Consider the following 22,583-nt stretch of genomic DNA (forward strand, 5'->3'; position numbering starts at 1 on the left):
TTGTCCAAGATCACGCCAAGGTTCTTAGCGCTTTGGGAGGAGGACACAATGGAGTTGTCAACCGTGATGGCGAGATCATGGAACGGGCAGTCCTTCCCCGGGAGGAAGAGCAGCTCCGTCTTGCCGAGGTTCAGCTTGAGGTGGTGATCCGTCATCCACACTGATATGTCTGCCAGACATGCAGAGATGCGATTCGCCACCTGGTCATCAGAAGGGGGAAGGGAGAAGATTAATTGTGTGTCGTCTGCATAGCAATGATAGGAGAGACCATGTGAGGTTATGACAGAGCCAAGTGACTTGGTGTATAGCGAGAATAGAGAGGGCCTAGAACAGAGCCCTGGGGGACACCAGTGGTGAGAGCGAGTGGTGAGGAGACAGATTCTCGCCACGCCACCTGGTAGGAGCGACCTGTCAGGTAGGACGCAATCCAAGCGTGGGCCGCGCCGGAGATGCCCAACTCGGAGAGGGTGGAGAGGAGGATCTGATGGTTCACAGTATCGAAGGCAGCCGATAGATCTAGAAGGATGAGAGCAGAGGAGAGAGAGTTAGCTTTAGCAGTGCGGAGTGCCTCCGTGATACAGAGGAGAGCAGTCTCAGTTGAATGACTAGTCTTGAAACCTGACTGATTTGGATCAAGAAGGTCATTCAGAGAGAGATAGCGGGAGAGCTGGCCAAGGACGGCACGTTCAAGAGTTTTGGAGAGAAAAGAAAGAAGGGAAACTGGTCTGTAATTGTTGACATCGGAGGGATCGAGTGTAGGTTTTTTCAGAAGGGTTGCAACTCTCGCTCTCTTGAAGACGGAAGGGACGTAGCCAGCGGTCAAGGATGAGTTGATGAGCGAGGTGAGGTAAGGGAGAAGGTCTCCGGAAATGGTCTGGAGAAGAGAGGAGGGGATAGGGTCAAGCGGGCAGGTTGTTGGGCGGCCGGCCGTCACAAGACGCGAGATTTCATCTGGAGAGAGAGGGGAGAAAGAGGTCAGAGCACAGGGTAGGGCAGTGTGAGCAGAACCAGCGGTGTCGTTTGACTTAGCAAACGAGGATCGGATGTCGTCGACCTTCTTTTCAAAATGGTTGACGAAGTCATCTGCAGAGAGGGAGGAAGGGGGGGGGGATTCAGGAGGGAGGAGAAGGAGGCAAAGAGCTTCCTAGGGTTAGAGGCAGATGCTTGGAATTTAGAGTGGTAGAAAGTGGCTTTAGTAGCAGAGACAGAGGAGGAAAATGTAGAGAGGAGGGAGTGAAAGGATGCCAGGTCCGCAGGGAGGCGAGACTTTTCCTCCATTTCCGCTCGGCTGCCCGGAGCCCTGTTCTGTGAGCTCGCAATGAGTCATCGAGCCACGGAGCAGGAGGGGAGGACCGAGTCGGCCTGGAGGATAGGGGACATAGAGAGTCAAAAGATGCAGAGAGGGAGGAGAGGAGGGTTGAGGAGGCAGATTCAGGAGATAGGTTGGAGAAGGTTTGAGCGGAGGGAAGAGATGATAGGATGGAAGAGGAGAGACTAGCGGGGGAGAGAGAGCGAAGGTTGGGACGGCGTGATACCATCCGAGTAGGGGCAGTATGGGAGGTGTTGGATGAGAGCGAGAGGGAAAAGGATACAAGGTAGTGGTCGGAGACTTGGAGGGGAGTTGCAATGAGGTTAGTGGAAGAACAGCATCTAGTAAAGATGAGGTTGAGCGTATTGCCTGCCTTGTGAGTAGGGGTGGAAGGTGAGAGGGTGAGGTCAAAAGAGGAGAGGAGTGGAAAGAAGGAGGCAGAGAGGAATGAGTCAAAGGTAGACGTGGGGAGGTTAAAGTCGCCCAGAACTGTGAGAGGTGAGCCGTCCTCAGGAAAGGAGCTTATCAAGGCATCAAGCTCATTGATGAACTCTCCGAGGGAACCTGGAGGGCGATAAATGATAAGGATGTTAAGCTTGAAAGGGCTGGTAACTGTGACAGCATGGAATTCAAAGGAGGCGATAGACAGATGGGTAAGGGGAGAAAGAGAGAATGACCACTTGGGAGAGATGAGGATCCCGGCGCCACCACCCCGCTGACCAGAAGCTCTCGGGGTGTGCGAGAACACGTGGGTGGACCAAGAGAGAGCAGTAGGAGTAGCAGTGTTGTCTGTGGTGATCCATGTTTCCATCAGTGCCAAGAAGTCGAGGGACTGGAGGGAGGCATAGGCTGAGATGAACTCTGCCTTGTTGGCCGCAGATCGGCAGTTCCAGAGGCTACCGGAGACCTGGAACTCCACGTGGGTCGTGCGCGCTGGGACCACCAGATTAGGGTGGCCACGGCCACGCGGTGTGGAGCGTTTGTATGGTCTGTGCAGAGAGGAGAGAACAGGGATAGACAGACACATAGTTGACAGGCTACAGAAGAGGCTACGCTAATGCAAAGGAGATTGGAATGACAAGTGGACTACACGTCTCGAATGTTCAGAAAGTTAAGCTTACGTAGCAAGAATCTTATTGACGAAAATGATTAAAATGATACAGTACTGCTGAAGTAGGCTAGCTGGCAGTGGGTGCGTTGTTGACACTACACTAATCAAGTCGTTCCGTTGAGTGTAATAGTTTCGACAGTGCTGCTATTCGGGGGCTAGCTGGCTAGCTAGCAGTGTTGTTTACGTTACGTTGCGTTAAAAGAACGACAATAGCTGGCTAGCTAACCTAGAAAATAGCTCTAGACTACACAATTATCTTTGATACAAAGACGGCTATGTAGCTAGCTACGATCAAACAAATCAAACCGTTGTACTGTAATGAAATGAAATGAAAATGTGATACTACCTGTGAATGCGACCGGGTTGTGAGTCTATTCGGTAGACGTTGGCTAGCTGTTGGCTAGCTGTCGGCTAGCTGTTGGCTAGCTGTTGCTAGCTGTTGGCTAGCTAGCAGAGTCTCCTACGTTAAGGACGACAAATAGCTGGCTAGCTAACCTCGGTAAATTATCTTTGATACAAAGACGGCTATGTAGCTAGCTAAGAAGAAATTGCTAAGATTAGACAAAACAAACCGTTGTGCTATCATGAAATGTAATGAAATGTAATGAAAAAGTTATACTACCTGCAGAGCGAAATGCGGATGCGACCGCTCGCTCCAACCCGGAAGTTACCAAACTTCCGGAAGAAAGGATTGTCCTCACCTCATCTTAAAATGGCACCGAAAGCCATTGGTCGTTGGTAAGCTAGTTAGCAAGCTAGCTAACTCTGTTGACTGGCGTAAAATATCTAGATAAGTAGACGTGTGTGTGTGTTATTAATCTATTTTAGATTATCCATCAAGATAATAATAATAATAATAATATATGCCATTTAGCAGACGCTTTTATCCAAAGCGACTTACAGTCATGTGTGCATACATTCTACGTATGGGTGGTCCCGATAGCTGTAGAGATGAACTACTATTCTAACTTGTGTCATTTGTTAAACTTCTCAGATCTCACATCGTGAAACAACTTGCATTGGGAACTCAAATATGTTCCTTATGATGGATCCCCCTTCCCGGGGGGTCGGTAGGAGAACCAAGATAAACATGCGAGTGATAAGAAACACAAATGGTAAGTTAGTTAATGTTTACAACGATGCACAATAAAGGTATTTGTATTTATTAGTTCCTGCCAAGGCAGCAGCTACTCTTCCTGGGGTTTATTATGGATCCCCATTAGTTCCTGCCAAGGCAGCAGCTACTCTTCCTGGGGTTTATTATGGCTCCCCGTTAGTTCCTGCCAAGGCAGCAGCTACTCTTCCTGGGGTTTATTATGGCTCCCCGTTAGTTCCTGCCAAGGCAGCACATACTCTTCCTGGGGTTTATTATGGCTCCCCGTTAGTTCCTGCCAAGGCAGCACATACTCTTCCTGGGGTTTATTATGGATCTCCGTTAGTTCCTGCCAAGGCAGCACATACTCTTCCTGGGGTTTATTATGGATCCCCGTTAGTTCCTGCCAAGGCAGCACATACTCTTCCTGGGGTTTATTATGGCTCCCCGTTAGTTCCTGCCAAGGCAGCACATACTCTTCCTGGGGTTTATTATGGATCCCCGTTAGTTCCTGCCAAGGCAGCACATACTCTTCCTGGGGTTTATTATGGCTCCCCGTTAGTTCCTGCCAAGGCAGCACATACTCTTCCTGGGGTTTATTATGGATCCCCATTAGTTCCTGCCAAGGCAGCAGCTACTCTTCCTGGGGTTTATTATGGATCCCCATTAGTTCCTGCCAAGGCAGCAGCTACTCTTCCTGGGGTTTATTATGGCTCCCGTTAGTTCCTGCCAAGGCAGCAGATACTCTTCCTGGGGTCCAGCAACATTAATAAGGAAGTTATATACAATTTAAAATATTACAAGACATTACATTTCATCTCACTTTACCCAACACATTTAGTGTGTTGCCTCAGACCACTAATCCACTATCACACTTTTAAAAGATCCCTATGTGTGTGTGTGTGTGTGTGTGTGTGTGTGTGTGTGTGTGTGTGTGTGTGTGTGTGTGTGTGTGTGTGTGTGTGTGTGTGTGTGTGTGTGTGTGTGTGTGTGTGTGTGTGTGTGTGTGTGTGTGTGTGTGTCTCTTCACAGTCCCCGCTATTCCATACGGTGTATTTTCAAGGGTTTTTTAAAATCTGATTTTACTGCTTGAATCAATGACCTGATGTTAAGAAGGCAGAGCAGCATATACCCCTGGACTAGTAGTCTATACCCCCTGGACTAGTAGTCTATACCCCTGGACTAGTAGTCTATACCCCTGGACTAGTAGTCTATACCCGCTGGACTAGTAACCTATACCCCCTGGACTAGTAACCTATACCCCTGGACTAGTAGCTTATACCCCTGGACTAGTAGCCTATACCCCTGGACTAGTAGCATACACCTCCTGGACTAGTAGCCTATACCCCCTGGACTAGTAGCATATACCCCCTGGACTAGTAGCCTATACCCCCCCTGGACTAGTAGCCTATACCCCCTGGACTAGTAGCATATACCCCCTGGACTAGTAGCCTATACCCCTGGACTAGTAGCATATACCCCCTGGACTAGTAGCCTATACCCCCTGGACTAGTAGCCTATACCCCCTGGACTAGTAGCATATACCCCTGGACTAGTAGCCTATACCCCCTGGACTAGTAGCCTATAGCCCCTGGACTAGTAGCCTATACCCCCTGGACTAGTAGCCTATACACCCTGGACTAGTAGCCTATAGCCCCTGGACTAGTAGTCTATACCCACTGGACTAGTACCCTATACCTTCTCCTCCCTCCTGAATCCTCCTCCCCCTCCCCCCTCCTCCCTCTCTGCAGATGACTTCGTCAACCATTTTGAAAAGAAGGTCGACGACATCCGATCCTCGTTTGCTAAGTCAAACGACACCGCTGGTTCTGCTCACACTGCCCTACCCTGTGCTCTGACCTCTTTCCCCTCTCTCTCCAGATGAAATCTCGCGTCTTGTGACGGCCGGCCGCCCAACAACCTGCCCGCTTGACCCTATCCCCTCATCTCTTCTCCAGACCATTTCCGGAGACCTTCTCCCTTACCTCACCTCGCTCATCAACTCATCCCTGACCGCTGGCTACGTCCCTTCCGTCTTCAAGAGAGCGAGAGTTGCACCCCTTCTGAAAAAACCTACACTCGATCCCTCCAATGTCAACAATTACAGACCAGTATCCCTTCTTTCTTTTCTCTCCAAAACTCTTGAACGTGCCGTCCTTGGCCAGCTCTCCCACTATCTCTCTCTGAATGACCTTCTTGATCCAAATCAGTCAGGTTTCAAGACTAGTCATTCAACTGAGACTGCTCTCCTCTGTATCACGGAGGCGCTCCGCACTGCTAAAGCTAACTCTCTCTCCTCTGCTCTCATCCTTCTAGATCTATCGGCTGCCTTCGATACTGTGAACCATCAGATCCTCCTCTCCACCCTCTCCGAGTTGGGCATCTCCGGCGCGGCCCATGCTTGGTTTGCGTCCTACCTGACAGGTCGCTCCTACCAGGTGGCGTGGCGAGAATCTGTCTCCTCACCACGCGCTCTCACCACTGGTGTCCCCCAGGGCTCTGTTCTTGGCCCTCTCCTATTCTCGCTATACACCAAGTCACTTGGCTCTGTCATAACCTCACATGGTCTCTCTTATCATTGCTATGCAGACGACACACAATTAATCTTCTCCTTTCCCCCTTCTGATGACCAGGTGGCGAATCGCATCTCTGCATGTCTGGCAGACATATCAGTGTGGATGACGCATCACCACCTCAAGCTGAACCTCGGCAAGACGGAGCTGCTCTTCCTCCCGGGGAAGGACTGCCCGTTCCATGATCTCGCCATCACGGTTGACAACTCCATTGTGTCCTCCTCCCAGAGCGCCAAGAACCTTGGCGTGATCCTGGACAACACCCTGTCGTTCTCAGCCAACATCAAGGCGGTGGCCCGTTCCTGTAGGTTCATGCTCTACAACATCCGCAGAGTACGACCCTGCCTCACACAGGAAGCGGCGCAGGTCCTAATCCAGGCACTTGTCATCTCCGTCTGGATTACTGCAACTCGCTGTTGGCTGGGCTCCCTGCCTGTGCCATTAAACCCTTCAACTCATCCAGAACGCCGCAGCCCGTCTGGTGTTCAACCTTCCCAAGTTCTCTCACGTCACCCCGCTCCTCCGTTCTCTCCACTGGCTTCCAGTTGAAGCTCGCATCCGCTACAAGACCATGGTGCTTGCCTACGGAGCTGTGAGGGGAACGGCACCTCAGTACCTCCAGGCTCTGATCAGGCCCTACACCCAAACAAGGGCACTGCGTTCATCCACCTCTGGCCTGCTCGCCTCCCTACCACTGAGGAAGTACAGCTCCCGCTCAGCCCAGTCAAAACTGTTCGCTGCCCTGGCCCCCAATGGTGGAACAAACTCCCTCACGACGCCAGGACAGCGGAGTCAATCACCACCTTCCGGAGACACCTGAAACCCCACCTCTTTAAGGAATACCTAGGATAGGATAAGTAATCCCTCTCACCCCCCCCCTTAAGTTTTAGATGCACTATTGTAAAGTGACTGTTCCACTGGATGTCATAAGATGAATGCACCAATTTGTAAGTCGCTCTGGATAAGAGCGTCTGCTAAATGACTTAAATGTAATGTAAATGTACCACCTGGACTAGTAGCCTATACCCCCTGGACTAGTAGCCTATAGCCCCTGGACTAGTAGTCTATACCCCCTGGACTAGTACCCTATACCCCTGGACTAGTAGCCTATAGCCCCCTGGACTAGTAGCCTATAGCCCCTGGACTAGTAGCCTATACCCCCTGGACTAGTAGTCTATACCCCCTGGACTAGTAGCTTATACCCCCTGGACTAGTAGCCTATACCCCTGGACTAGTAGCCTATAGCCCCTGGACTAGTAGTCTATACCCCCTGGACTAGTACCCTATACCCCCTGGACTAGTAGCCTATAGCCCCTGGACTAGTAGCTTATACCCCCTGGGCTAGTAGCCTATACCCCCTGGACTAGCAGCTTATACCCCCTGGACTAGTAGCCTATACCCCCTGGACTAGTAACCTATAGCCCCTGGACTAGTAGCCTATACCCCTGGACTAGTAAACTATAGCCCCTGGACTAGTAGCTTATACCTCCTGGACTAGTAGCCTATACCCCTGGACTAGTAGCCTATACCCCTGGACTACTAGCCTATACCCCTGGACTAGTAGCCTATACCCCTGGACTAGTAGCCTATAGCCCCTGGACTAGTAGCTTATACCCCCTGGACTAGTAGCTTATACCCCTGGATTAGTAGCCTATAGCCCCCTGGACTAGTAGCCTATACCCCTGGACTAGTAGCCTATAGCCCCTGGACTAGTAGCCTATAGCCCCTGGACTAGTAACCTATAGCCCCTGGACTAGTAGCCTATAGCCCCTGGACTAGTAGCCTATACCCCCTGGACTAGTAACCTATAGCCCCTGGACTAGTAGCTTATACCTCCTGGACTAGTAACCTATACCCCCTGGACTAGTAGCCTATAGCCCCCTGGACTAGTAGCCTATACCCCCTGGACTAGTAGCCTATAGCCCCCTGGACTAGTAGCCTATACCCCCTGGACTATTAGCCTATAGCCCCCTGGACTAGTAGTCTATACTCCCTGGGCTAGTAGTTTATACCCCCTGGACTAGTAGCCTATAACCCCTGGACTAGTAGTCTATACTCCCTGGGCTAGTAGTTTATACCCCTGGACTAGTAGCTTATACCCCCTGGACTAGTAGCCTATACCCCTGGACTAGTAGCCGATATCCCTGGACTAGTACCCTATACCCCCTGGACTAGTAGCCTATACCCCTGGACTAGTAGCCTATACCCCTGGACTAGTAGCCTATAGCCCCTGGACTAGTACCCTATACCCCCTGGACTAGTAGCCTATAGCCCCTGGACTAGTAGCCTATACCCCCTGGACTAGTAGTCTATACCCCTGGACTAGTAGCTTATACCCCCTGGACTAGTAGCCTATACCCCTGGACTAGTAGCCTATAGCCCCTGGACTAGTAGTCTATACCCCTGGACTAGTACCCTATACCCCCTGGACTAGTAGCCTATAGCCCCCTGGACTAGTAGCTTATACGCCCTGGGCTAGTAGCCTATACCCCCTGGACTAGTAGCTTATACCCCCTGGACTAGTAGCCTATACCCCTGGACTAGTAACCTATAGCCCCTGGACTAGTAGCCTATACCCCCTGGACTAGTAACCTATAGCCCCTGGACTAGTAGCTTATACCTCCTGGACTAGTAGCCTATACCCCTGGACTAGTAACCTATACCCCTGGACTACTAGCCTATACCCCCTGGACTAGTAGCCTATACCCCTGGACTAGTAGCTTATACCCCTGGACTAGTAGCTTATACCCCCTGGATTAGTAGCCTATAGCCCCTGGACTAGTAGCCTATACCCCCTGGACTAGTAGCCTATAGCCCCTGGACTAGTAGCCTATAGCCCCTGGACTAGTAACCTATAGCCCCTGGACTAGTAGCCTATAGCCCCTGGACTAGTAGCCTATACCCCTGGACTAGTAACCTATAGCCCCTGGACTAGTAGCTTATACCTCCTGGACTAGTAGCCTATACCCCTGGACTAGTAGCCTATACCCCTGGACTACTAGCCTATACCCCTGGACTAGTAGCCTATACCCCTGGACTAGTAGCCTATAGCCCCTGGACTAGTAGCTTATACCCCTGGACTAGTAGCTTATACCCCCTGGATTAGTAGCCTATAGCCCCCTGGACTAGTAGCCTATACCCCCTGGACTAGTAGCCTATAGCCCCTGGACTAGTAGCCTATAGCCCCTGGACTAGTAACCTATAGCCCCTGGACTAGTAGCCTATAGCCCCTGGACTAGTAGCCTATAGCCCCCTGGACTAGTAGCCTATACCCCCTGGACTAGTAGCCTATAGCCCCCTGGACTAGTAGCCTATACCCCCTGGACTATTAGCCTATAGCCCCCTGGACTAGTAGTCTATACTCCCTGGGCTAGTAGTTTATACCCCCTGGACTAGTAGCCTATAACCCCTGGACTAGTAGTCTATACTCCCTGGGCTAGTAGTTTATACCCCCTGGACTAGTAGCTTATACCCCCTGGACTAGTAGCCTATACCCCCTGGACTAGTAGCCGATATCCCCTGGACTAGTAGCCTATAGCCCCTGGACTAGTAGCCTATACCCCCTGGACTAGTAGCCTATAGCCCCCTGGACTAGTAGTCTATACCCCCTGGACTAGTACCCTATACCCCCTGGACTAGTAGCCTATAGCCCCTGGACTAGTAGCCTATACCCCTGGACTAGTAGCCTATACCCCTGGACTAGTAGCCTATAGCCCCTGGACTAGTACCCTATAGTCCCTGGACTAGTAGCCTATAGCCCCTGGACTAGTAGCCTATACCCCCTGGACTAGTAGCCTATACCCCTGGACTAGTAGTCTATACCCCTGGACTAGTAGCTTATACCCCCTGGACTAGTAGCCTATACCCCTGGACTAGTAGCCTATACCCCTGGATTAGTAACCTATAGCCCCTGGACTAGTAGCCTATACCCCCTGGACTAGTAACCTATAGCCCCTGGACTAGTAGCTTATACCTCCTGGACTAGTAACCTATAGCCCCTGGACTAGACAACGGAATGGATCGCATGCAGCGACCCAAGGAAACGACTCCGAAAAAGAGGGAAACGCGGCGGTGTTCTGGTCAGACTCCGAAAAAGGGCACACCGCGCACCACTTCCCAGTATTCTTCTTGCCAATGTCCAGTCTCTCGACAACAAGGTTGATGAAATCCGAGCAAGGGTGGCATTCCAGAGGGACATCAGAGACTGCAACGTTCTCTGCTTTACGGAAACATGGCTTACTGGGAAGACGCTATCCAGGGCGGTGCAGCCAACGGGTTTCTCCACGCATCGCGCCGACAGAAACAAACATCTCTCTGGTAAGAAGAGTGGCGGGGGCGTATGCCTCATGACTAACGGGACATGGTGTGATGAAGGAAACATACAGGAACTCAAATCCTTCTGTTCACCTGATTTAGAATTCCTCACAATCAAATGTAGACCGCATTATCTTCCAAGAGAATTCTCTTCGATTATAATCACAGCCGTATATATCCCCCAAGCAGACACATCGATGGCTCTGAACGAACTTTATTTAACTCTTTGCAAACTGGAAAACATTTATCCGGAGGCTGCATTCATTGTAGCTGGGGATTTTAACAAAGCCAATCTGAAAACAAGACTCCTAAATTTTATCAGCATATCGATTGCGCAACCAGGGGTGGTAAAACCTTGGATCATTGTTACTCTAACTTCCGCATGACGCATATAAGGCCCTGCCCCGCCCCCTTTCGGAAAAGCTGACCACGACTCCATTTTGCTGATCCCTGCCTACAGGCAGAAATTAAAACAAGAGGCTCCCACGCTGAGGTCTGTCCAACGCTGGTCAGACCAAGCTGACTCTACACTCCAAGACTGCTTCCATCACGTGGACTGGGACATGTTTCGTATTGCGTCAGATGGGAATATTGACGAATACGCTGATTCGGTGTGCGAGTTCATTAGAACGTGCATCGAAGATGTCATTCCCATAGCAACGATAAAAACATTCCCTAACCAGAAACCGTGGATTGATGGCAGCATTCGCGTGAAACTGAAAGCGCGAACCACTGCTTTTAATCAGGGCAAGGTGACTGGAAACATGACTGAATACAAACAGTGCAGCTATTCCCTCCGTAAGGCTATCAAACAAGCTAAGCGTCAGTACAGAGACAAAGTGGAATCTCAATTCAATGGCTCAGACACAAGAGGCATGTGGCAGGGTCTACAGTCAATCACGGACTACAAGATGAAATCCAGCCCAGTCACGGACCAGGATGTCTTGCTCCCAGGCAGACTAAATAACTTTTTTGCCCGCTTTGAGGACAATACAGTGCCACTGACACGGCCTGCAACGGAAACATGCGGTCTCTCCTTCACTGCAGCCGAGGTGAGTAAGACATTTAAACGTGTTAACCCTCGCAAGGCTGCAGGCCCAGACGGCATCCCCAGCCGCGCCCTCAGAGTATGCGCAGACCAGCTGGCCGGTGTGTTTACGGACATATTCAATCAATCCCTATACCAGTCTGCTGTTCCCACATGCTTCAAGAGGGCCACCATTGTTCCAGTTCCCAAGAAAGCTAAGGTAACTGAGCTAAACGACTACCGCCCCGTAGCACTCACTTCCGTCATCATGAAGTGCTTTGAGAGACTAGTCAAGGACCATATCACCTCCACCCTACCTGACACCTAGACCCACTCCAATTTGCTTACCGCCCAAATAGGTCCACAGACGATGCAATCTCAACCACACTGCACACTGCCCTAACCCACCTGGACAAGAGGAATACCTATGTGAGAATGCTGTTCATCGACTACAGCTCGGCATTCAACACCATAGTACCCTCCAAGCTCGTCATCAAGCTCGAGACCCTGGGTCTCGACCCCGCCCTGTGCAACTGGGTACTGGACTTCCTGACGGGCCGCCCCCAGGTGGTGAGGGTAGGCAACAACATCTCCTCCCCGCTGATCCTCAACACGGGGCCCCACAAGGGTGCGTTCTGAGCCCTCTCCTGTACTCCCTGTTCACCCACGACTGCGTGGCCACGCACGCCTCCAACTCAATCATCAAGTTTGCGGACGACACAACAGTGGTAGGCTTGAATACCAACAACGACGAGACAGCCTACAGGGAGGAGGTGGGGGCCCTCGGAGTGTGGTGTCAGGAAAATAACCTCACACTCAACGTCAACAAAACTAAGGAGATGATTGTGGACTTCAGGAAACAGCAGAGGAACACCCCCTATCCACATCGATGGAACAGTAGTGGAGAGGGTAGCTAGTTTTAAGTTCCTCGGCATACACATCACAGACAAACTGAATTGGTCCACTCACACTGACAGCGTCGTGAAGAAGGCGCAGCAGCGCCTATTCAACCTCAGGAGGCTGAAGAAATTCGGCTTGTCACCAAAAGCACTCACAAACTTCTACAGATGCACAATCGAGAGCATCCTGGCGGGCTGTATCACCGCCTGGTACGGCAACTGCTCCGCCCTCAACCGTAAGGCTCTCCAGAGGGTAGTGAGGACTGCACAACGCATCACCGGGGGCAAACTACCTGCCCTCCAGGACACCTACACCACCCGTTGTTACAGGAAGGCCATAAAGATCATCAAGGACATCAACCACCCGAACCACTGCCTGTTCACCCCGCTATCATCCAGAAGGCGAGGTCAGTACAGGTGCATCAAAGCTGGGACCGAGAGACTGAAAAACAGCTTCTATCTCAAGGCCATCAGACTGTTAAACAGCCACCACTAACATTGAGTGGCTGCTGACAACACACTGTCATTGACACTGACCCAACTCCAGCCATTTTAATAATGGCAATTGATGGGAAATGATGTAAATATATCACTAGCCACTTTAAACAATGCTACCTTATATAATGTTACTTACCCTACATTATTCATCTCATATGCATATGTATATACTGTACTCTACATCATCGACTGCATCCTTATGTAACACATGTATCACTAGCCACTTTAACTATGCCACTTTGTTTACTTTGTCTACACACTCATCTCATATGTATATACTGTACTCGATACCATCTACTGTATGCTGCTCTGTACCATCACTCATTCATATATCCTTATGTACATGTTCCTTATCCCCTTACACTGTGTATAAGACAGTAGTTTTGGAATTGTTAGTTAGATTACTTGTTGGTTATCACTGCATTGTCGGAACTAGAAGCACAAGCATTTCGCTACACTCGCATTAACATCTGCTAACCATGTGTATGTGACAAATAAAATTTGATTTGATTTGACTAGTAGCCTATACCCCCTGGACTAGTAGCCTATACCCCCTGGACTACTAGCCTATACCCCCAGGACTAGTAGCCTATACCCCTGGACTAGTAGCTTATACCCCTGGACTAGTAGCCTATAGCCCCTGGACTAGTAGCCTATACCCCTGGACTAGTAGCCTATAGCCCCTGGACTAGTAGCCTATAGCCCCTGGACTAGTAACCTATAGCCCCTGGACTAGTAGCCTATAGCCCCTGGACTAGTAGCCTATACCCACTGGACTAGTAACCTATAGCCCCCTGGACTAGTAGCCTATAGCCCCTGGACTAGTAGCTTATACCTCCTGGACTAGTAACCTATACCCCCTGGACTAGTAGCCTATACCCCCTGGACTAGTAGCCTATAGCCCCCTGGACTAGTAGCCTATACCCCCTGGACTAGTAGCCTATAGCCCCCTGGACTAGTAACCTATAGCCCCTGGACTAGTAGCTTATACCTCCTGGACTAGTAGCCTATACCCCCTGGACTAGTAGCCTATACCCCCTGGACTACTAGCCTATACCCCCTGGACTAGTTGCCTATACCCCCTGGACTAGTAGCTTATACCCCCTGGACTAGTAGTTTATACCCCCTGGACTAGTAGCCTATACCCCTGGACTAGTAGCCTATACCCCTGGACTAGTAGACTATATCCCCCTGGACTAGTAGCCTATAGCCCCTGGACTAGTAGCCTATACCCCCTGGACTAGTAGCTTATAGCCCCTGGACTAGTAGCCTATACCCCCTGGACTAGTAACCTATAGCCCCTGGACTAGTAGCTTATACCTCCTGGACTAGTAACCTATACCCCCTGGACTAGTAGCCTATAGCCCCCTGGACTAGTAGCCTATACCCCCTGGACTAGTAGCCTATAGCTCCCTGGACTAGTAGCCTATACTCCCTGGACTAGTAGCCTATACCCCCTGGACTATTAGCCTATAGCCCCCTGGACTAGTAGTTTATACTCCCTGGGCTAGTAGTTTATACACCCTGGACTAGTAGCCTATAACCCCTGGACTAGTAGTCTATACTCCCTGGGCTAGTAGTTTATACCCCCTGGACTAGTAGCCTATACCCCTGGACTAGTAGCCTATACCCCTGGACTAGTAGCCGATATCCCTGGACTAGTAGCCTATAGCCCCTGGACTAGTAGCCTATACCCCCTGGACTAGTAGCCTATAGCCCCTGGACTAGTAGTCTATACCCCCTGGACTAGTACCCTATACCCCTGGACTAGTAACCTATAGCCCCCTGGACTAGTAGCTTATACCCCTGGACTAGTAGCCTATACCCCCTGGACTAGTAGCCTATACCCCCTGGACTAGTAACCTATAGCCCCTGGACTAGTAGCCTATAGCCCCTGGACTAGTAACCTATAGCCCCTGGACTAGTAGCCTATACCCCCTGGACTAGTAGCCTATAGCCCCCTGGACTAGTAGCCTATACCCCCTGGACTAGTAGCCTATAGCCCCCTGGACTAGTAGCTTATACCCCCTGGACTAGTAGCCTATACCCCTGGACTAGTAGCCTATAGCCCCCTGGACAAGTAGCCTATACCCCCTGGACTAGTAACCTATAGCCCCTGGACTAGTAGCCTATAGCCCCTGGACTAGTAACCTATAGCCCCTGGACTAGTAGCCTATAGCCCCCTGGACTAGTAACCTATAGCCCCTGGACTAGTAGCCTATAGCCCCTGGACTAGTAGTCTATACCCCCTGGACTAGTAGCCTATACCCCCTGGACAAGTAGCCTATACCCCCCGGACTAGTAACCTATAGCCCCTGGACTAGTAGCCTATAGCCCCTGGACTAGTAACCTATAGCCCCTGGACTAGTAGCCTATAGCCCCCTGGACTAGTAGCTTATACCCCCTGGACTAGTAGCCTATACCCCCTGGACTAGTAGCCTATAGCCCCCTGGACTAGTAGCCTATACCCCCTGGACTAGTAGCCTATAGCCCCCTGGACTAGTAGCTTATACCCCTGGACTAGTAGCCTATACCCCCTGGACTAGTAGCCTATAGCCACCTGGACTAGTAGCCTATAGCCCCCTGGACTAGTAACCTATAGCCCCTGGACTAGTAGCCTATACCCCCTGGACTAGTAGCCTATAGCCCCTGGACTAGTAACCTATAGCCCCTGGACTAGTAGCCTATACCCCTGGACTAGTAGCCTATAGCCCCTGGACTAGTAGCCTATACCCCCTGGACTAGTAGCCTATAACCCCTGGACTAGAAGCTTATACCCCCTGGACTAGTAGCCTATACCCCTGAACTAGTAGCCTATAGCCCCCTGGACTAGTAGCCTATAGCCCCCTGGACTAGTAGCTTATACCCCCTGGACTAGTAGCCTATAGCCCCTGGACTAGTAGCCTATAGCCCCCTGGACTAGTAGCCTATAGTCCCTGGACTAGTAGCCTATAGCCCCTGGACTAGTAGCTTATACCTCCTGGACTAGTAGCCTATACCCCCTGGACTAGTAGCCTATACCCCCTGGACTAGTAGCCTATACTCCCTGGACTAGTATCCCATACCCCCTGGACTAGTAGCCTATAGCCCCTGGACTAGTAGCCTATAGCCCCCTGGACTAGTAGCCTATACCCCCTGGACTAGTAGTCTATACCCCCTGGACTAGTAGTCTATAGCCCCCTGGACTATTAGCCTATAGCCCCCTGGACTAGTTGTCTATAGCCCCCTGGACTAGTAGTCTATAGCCCCCTGGACTAGTAGTCTATAGCCCCCTGGACTAGTAGTCTATAGCCCCCTGGACTAGTAGTCTATAGCCCCCTGGACTAGTAGTCTATAGCCCCTGGACTATTAGCCTATAGCCCCCTGGACTAGTAGTCTATACCCCCTGGACTATTAGCCTATAGCCCCCTGGACTAGTAGTCTATACTCCCTGCGCTAGTAGTTTATACACCCTGGACTAGTAGCCTATAACCCCTGGACTAGTAGTTTATATTCCCTGGGCTAGTAGTTTATACCCCCTGGACTAGTAGCCTATACCCCCTGGACTAGTAGCCTATACCCCCTGGACTAGTAGCCGATATCCCCTGGACTAGTAGCCTATAGCCCCCTGGACTAGTAGCCTATACCCCCTGGACTAGTAGTCTATACCCCCTGGACTAGTAGTCTATACCCCTGGACTAGTAGCCTATACCCCCTGGACTAGTAACCTATACCCCCTGGACTAGTAGCCTATACCCCTGGACTAGTAGCCTATACCCCTGGACTAGTAGCCTATAGCCCCTGGACTAGTAGCCTATACCCCCTGGACTAGTAGCCTATACCCCCTGGACTAGTAGCCTATACCCCCTGGACTAGTAGCCTATACCCCTGGACTAGTAGACTATATCCCCCTGGACTAGTAGCCTATAGCCCCTGGACTAGTAGCCTATACCCCCTGGACTAGTAGCTTATAGCCCCTGGACTAGTAGCCTATACCCCCTGGACTAGTAACCTATAGCCCCTGGACTAGTAGCTTATACCTCCTGGACTAGTAACCTATACCCCCTGGACTAGTAGCCTATAGCCCCCTGGACTAGTAGCCTATACCCCCTGGACTAGTAGCCTATAGCTCCCTGGACTAGTAGCCTATACTCCCTGGACTAGTAGCCTATACCCCCTGGACTATTAGCCTATAGCCCCCTGGACTAGTAGTTTATACTCCCTGGGCTAGTAGTTTATACACCCTGGACTAGTAGCCTATAACCCCTGGACTAGTAGTCTATACTCCCTGGGCTAGTAGTTTATACCCCCTGGACTAGTAGCCTATACCCCCTGGACTAGTAGCCTATACCCCCTGGACTAGTAGCCGATATCCCCTGGACTAGTAGCCTATAGCCCCTGGACTAGTAGCCTATACCCCCTGGACTAGTAGCCTATAGCCCCCTGGACTAGTAGTCTATACCCCTGGACTAGTACCCTATACCCCCTGGACTAGTAACCTATAGCCCCCTGGACTAGTAGCTTATACCCCTGGACTAGTAGCCTATACCCCTGGACTAGTAGCCTATACCCCTGGACTAGTAACCTATAGCCCCTGGACTAGTAGCCTATAGCCCCTGGACTAGTAACCTATAGCCCCTGGACTAGTAGCCTATACCCCCTGGACTAGTAGCCTATAGCCCCCTGGACTAGTAGCCTATACCCCTGGACTAGTAGCCTATAGCCCCCTGGACTAGTAGCTTATACCCCCTGGACTAGTAGCCTACCCCTGGACTAGTAGCCTATAGCCCCCTGGACAAGTAGCCTATACCCCCTGGACTAGTAGCCTATAGCCCCTGGACTAGTAGCCTATAGCCCCTGGACTAGTAGCCTATAGCCCCTGGACTAGTAGCCTATAGCCCCTGGACTAGTAGCCTATAGCCCCTGGACTAGTAGTCTATACCCCTGGACTATAGCCCCCTGGACTAGCCCCTGGACTAGTAGCCTATAGCCCCTGGACTAGTAACCTATACCCCCTGGACTAGTAGCCTATAGCCCCTGGACTAGTAGCCCCTGGACTAGTAGCCTATACCCCTGGACTAGTAGCCTATAGCCCCTGGACTAGTAGCCTATACCCCCTGGACAAGTAGTCTATACCCCTGGACTAGTAGCCTATACCCCTGGACTAGTAGCCTATAGCCCCTGGACTAGTAACCTATACCCCCTGGACTAGTAGCCTATACCCCCTGGACTAGTAGCCTATACCCCTGGACTAGTAGTCTATACCCCTGGACTAGTAACCTATACCCCCTGGACTAGTAGCCTATACCCCTGGACTAGTAACCTATAGCCCCCCTGGACTAGCCTATACCCCCTGGACTAGTCTATACCCCCTGGACTAGTATAGCCCCCTATACCCCCTGGACTAGTAGCCTATACCCCTGGACTAGTAGCCTATACCCCCTGGACTAGTAGCCTATAGGCCCCTGGACTAGTAGCCTATACCCCCTGGACTAGTAGCCTATAGCCCCCTGGACTAGTAGCCTATAGCCCCTGGACTAGTAGCTTATACCCCCTGGACTAGTAGCCTATACCGCCTGGACTTGTAGCCTATAGCCCCCTGGACTAGTAGCCTATAGCCCCTGGACTAGTAGCCTATACCCCCTGGACTAGTAGCCTATACCCCCTGGACTAATAGCCTATACCCCCTGGACTAGTAGCCTATACCCCCTGGACTAGTAGCCTATACCCCCTGGACTAGTAGCCTATAGGCCCCTGGACTAGTAGCCTATACCCCCTGGATTAGTAGCCTAAGCCCCCTGGACTAGTCTATAGCCCCCTATAGCCTATACCCCTGGACTAGTAGCTATACCCCCTGGACTAGTAGCCTATAGCCCCCTGGACTAGTAGCCTATACCCCTGGATAGCCCCCTGGACTAGTAGTCTATACCCCTGGACTAGTAGCCTATACCCCTGGACTAGTAGCCTATACCCCTGGACTAGTAGCCTATACCCCCTGGACTAGTAGCCTATAGCCCCCTGGACTAGTAGCTTATACCCCTGGACTAGTAGCCTATAGCCCCTGGACTAGTAGCCTATACCCCCTGGACTAGTAGCCTATACCCCTGGACTAGTAGTCTATACCCCTGGACTAGTAGCCTACCCCTAGCCCCTGGACTAGTAGCCTATAGCCCCTGGACTAGTAAGCCCCTATAGCCCCCTGGACTAGTAGCATATACCCCTGGACTAGTAGCCTATAGCCCCTGGACTAGTAACCTATAGCCCCTGGACTAGTAGCCTATACCCCCTGGACTAGCCCCTGGTAGTCTATACCCCTGGACTAGTAGTCTATAGCCCCCCTGGACTAGTAGCCTATAGCCCCTGGATAGCCCCTGGACTAGTAGCCTATACCCCTGGACTAGTAGCCTATAGCCCCTGGACTAGTAGCCTATAGCCCCTGGACTAGTAGCCTATACCCCCTGGACTAGTAGCCTGTAGCCCCTGGACTAGTAGCCTATAGCCCCTGGACTAGTAGCCTATACCCCCTGGACTAGTAGCCTGTAGCCCCTGGACTAGTAGCCTATAGCCCCTGGACTAGTAGCCTATAGCCCCTGGACTAGTAGCCTATACCCCCTGGACTAGTAGCCTATAGCCCCTGGACTAGTAGCCTATACCCACTGGACTAGTAGCCTATACCCCCTGGACTAGTAGCCTAAACAAGGTGAGGTAGAACAAGGAACATCTGTGGGCGTTAACACACTGTTAAATTTGAATTTTCAGAGTAAATAACTCACGGACATGAGAGAAGCTTAAACCAAGTTTATTCGTCCCAAAGGATCGACACAGCTGTAATTCAGAGTCAGACATGGCTTCCCCTGTGGTGGTTATTCATACCCCACTTTGGGTGGAGTCTCCTCCTTATCTCGAAACATTGCATCTTTCTTGCTATACAGGGAACTAAGTGATATGATCTTTCAACAGATTCTCCTCTTATCAGTACTGTCATGATGTTGGCCTGTTGGGGAGGTTTATGACCCCCATAAATACCTTTCCCCTTTTCTCTCTCTCTACTCTATAGAGTTGACTCTTGTAAAGACTTTGTAACATAGAGATTCTGGTAACATCGAAAGGTGGGAAACGGAAGCATATTTCCGTAATCCAACCAGTTGAAAATATGCGTTGGTACTCAATGAATATGATCTCAGATCAGTTGTTGTCTGAGACATTACTGCGAATGACAGGATGACATAAACTGTATCTTGGAAAGTCGACACATTCTAGTTATCAGATTCACATGGAATTGTTGAGCAATTTAAATGTTTAAATATGAAACTATGAAATGTAATTTTTTTGCTTTTTAAATGAGAGAATGGTTTGCCATAGAGAAACTGCCCACTCAGAGGCCCCGCCCAAGTGAACAGACATTGGTTGTAAACTCTGCTCACTCAGAGGCCCCGCCCAAGTGAACAGACTTTGGTTGTAAACTATGAAACACGCCCTTCTTTCACCACTATGTAAACCCGTTGACGAAAATGTAACTTCCTGTTCCAAGGACGTGAGGACTTGCGGTCCCCGTGTTAAAAAGGACAAAATCACCCCCAGAACTAAGCCAACCTCAGCGTGAGCTCTGGATGAATGACAGGAACCTAACGAAATTAGTATTGAATCTCAACGTGAAGTTGACGGTCAACACACCGAAAGGATGAATTTCGACTATACCAGCCAGAATATAGCATGAGCTTAAAGTATGGCAACTTGTTATGAACTTTGAACTCTTATTCACTAAAGAAGTGATACCTTCTAGCCGTTGCGTAAGCGCAGCAACTGTTGACGTGGGCTAGGAGAGGACGGACAGAGTATCCATTCTACACGGTCCAGTTCACCACTAGACATTCTTCAGAGGACCGGAGATACATGCTGGACCACCCAGCCTTCTATCTATGACCAATCTACCGAAGCTCAGATTAAATATTCATTGCATTTTCCTTTTTCAAATGGGCGGTTATTTAGAATGCATAAGATACTGTATTTATGATAGCATAGCTGCCTACGGCCCGATAGAGACACAAAACCTTTTTGCTCCTCAGTCTTCCCGCTCTTTCACTCAAACCCAACCCCCTCTCTTTGTGTAACCAGCTGTCATATCTGTTCCGTCCACAAGGGACGTTTTCCTTTATGACAATTTGTAATCAAGGTATGATTCATTCTGTGCAGATGTAATTCTGTCTGATTATTTAGATATTTAGTGAATAAATAATTAAACCAAATTTCATATTGCTGATTCAACTTGTTAGCCAGGGTTTGTGAAGAATTTACAACTTTCAGATGAGACTGAATAACGTGATGATTAAATATTGACTGCTATTGATGTAAAAGATGACCAGGTCTTTAAGAGTTTATTCAGAAGATAACAGCTCTATAAACATTCTTTCGTGGTGTCCCAACTTTATAGTTAATTATTTACATGATTAGCTTTATCAGGTAATATTAATTACGGATCAATTATTTTATAGAATAGCATGTCATATCACTTAATCCGGGCATAGCCAAAGAGACGACAGTACTGTCACAAATGATTGTTTTTCCCTGCACTCAGCCCCTCCCCCAAGCTTCATTATGGCTCCACCCCTCATGTCTCCTTAGTAACTAATGTCCCTATACTCTGACGATAACAATGGTCAAAGTTCTAAATATACATAACACATCCTAACATACAAAACACCATAGTAAAAACACATCTAGGACTACACACTAAACCAATCAAACAAGGGTTAGGGTTATATCAGCCATTGTCATAATACTTACGCCTATCCAAACGTCTCCACAAGTGCATAGGCGGTAGGTCTAACATCCCATCTACTTTTCAGGAGCAGAGAAAGGAGTGAGAAAATGTATGGGAGTGGAGAGGAGACAAGAAAAAGAGAGGAGAGAAGAAATGGAGAGGGGTAATGGAGAGGGGTGGAGAGGGGTAATGGAGAGGGGTAATGGAGAGGGGTAATGGAGAGGGGTAATGGAGAGGGGTAATGGAGAGGGGTAATGGAGAGGGGTAATGGAGAGGGGTGGAGTGGGGTAATGGAGAGGGGTGGAGAGGGGTAATGGAGAGGGGTGGAGAGGGGTAATGGAGAGGGGTGGAGAGGGGTAATGGAGAGGGGTGGAGAGGGGTAATGGAGAGGGGTGGAGAGGGGTAATGGAGAGGGGTGGAGTGGGGTAATGGAGAGGGGTGGAGAGGGGTAATGGAGAGGGGTAATGGAGAGGGGTAATGGAGAGGGGTAATGGAGAGGGGTAATGGAGAGGGGTAATGGAGAGGGGTAATGGAGAGGGGTGGAGTGGGGTAATGGAGAGGGGTGGAGAGGATTGAACTTTATATTAGGAGAGCGAAGGTTCCACCATCAAGAGCATCCTGACTGTTTGCATCACCGCCTGGTACGGCAACTGCTCAGCCTCCGACCGCAAGGCACTGCAGAGGGTAGTGCGTACGGCCCAGTACATCACCTGGGGCCAAGCTTCCCGCCATCCAGGACCTCTATACCAGGCCGGTGTCAAAGGAAGGCACTAAAAATGGTCAAAGACTCCAGTCACCCTAGTCATAGACTGTTCTCTCCGCTACTGAGCGACACCGGAGTGCCAAGTCTAGGTCCAAGAGGCTTCTAAAGAGCTAATCAAATGGCTACCCTTAAATATTTGTCTTTCCCAGGACATAGGCATATCTGATATTGGCAGAAAGCTTAAATTCTTGTTAATCTAACTGCCCTCTCCAGTTTACAGTGGCTATTGCAGTGAATGTTATTGTGTGAGGAGAGT

The sequence above is a fragment of the Oncorhynchus gorbuscha genome, linkage group LG06, assembly GCF_021184085.1.
Source record: "Oncorhynchus gorbuscha isolate QuinsamMale2020 ecotype Even-year linkage group LG06, OgorEven_v1.0, whole genome shotgun sequence".
NCBI classification, from domain to species: domain Eukaryota; kingdom Metazoa; phylum Chordata; class Actinopteri; order Salmoniformes; family Salmonidae; genus Oncorhynchus; species Oncorhynchus gorbuscha.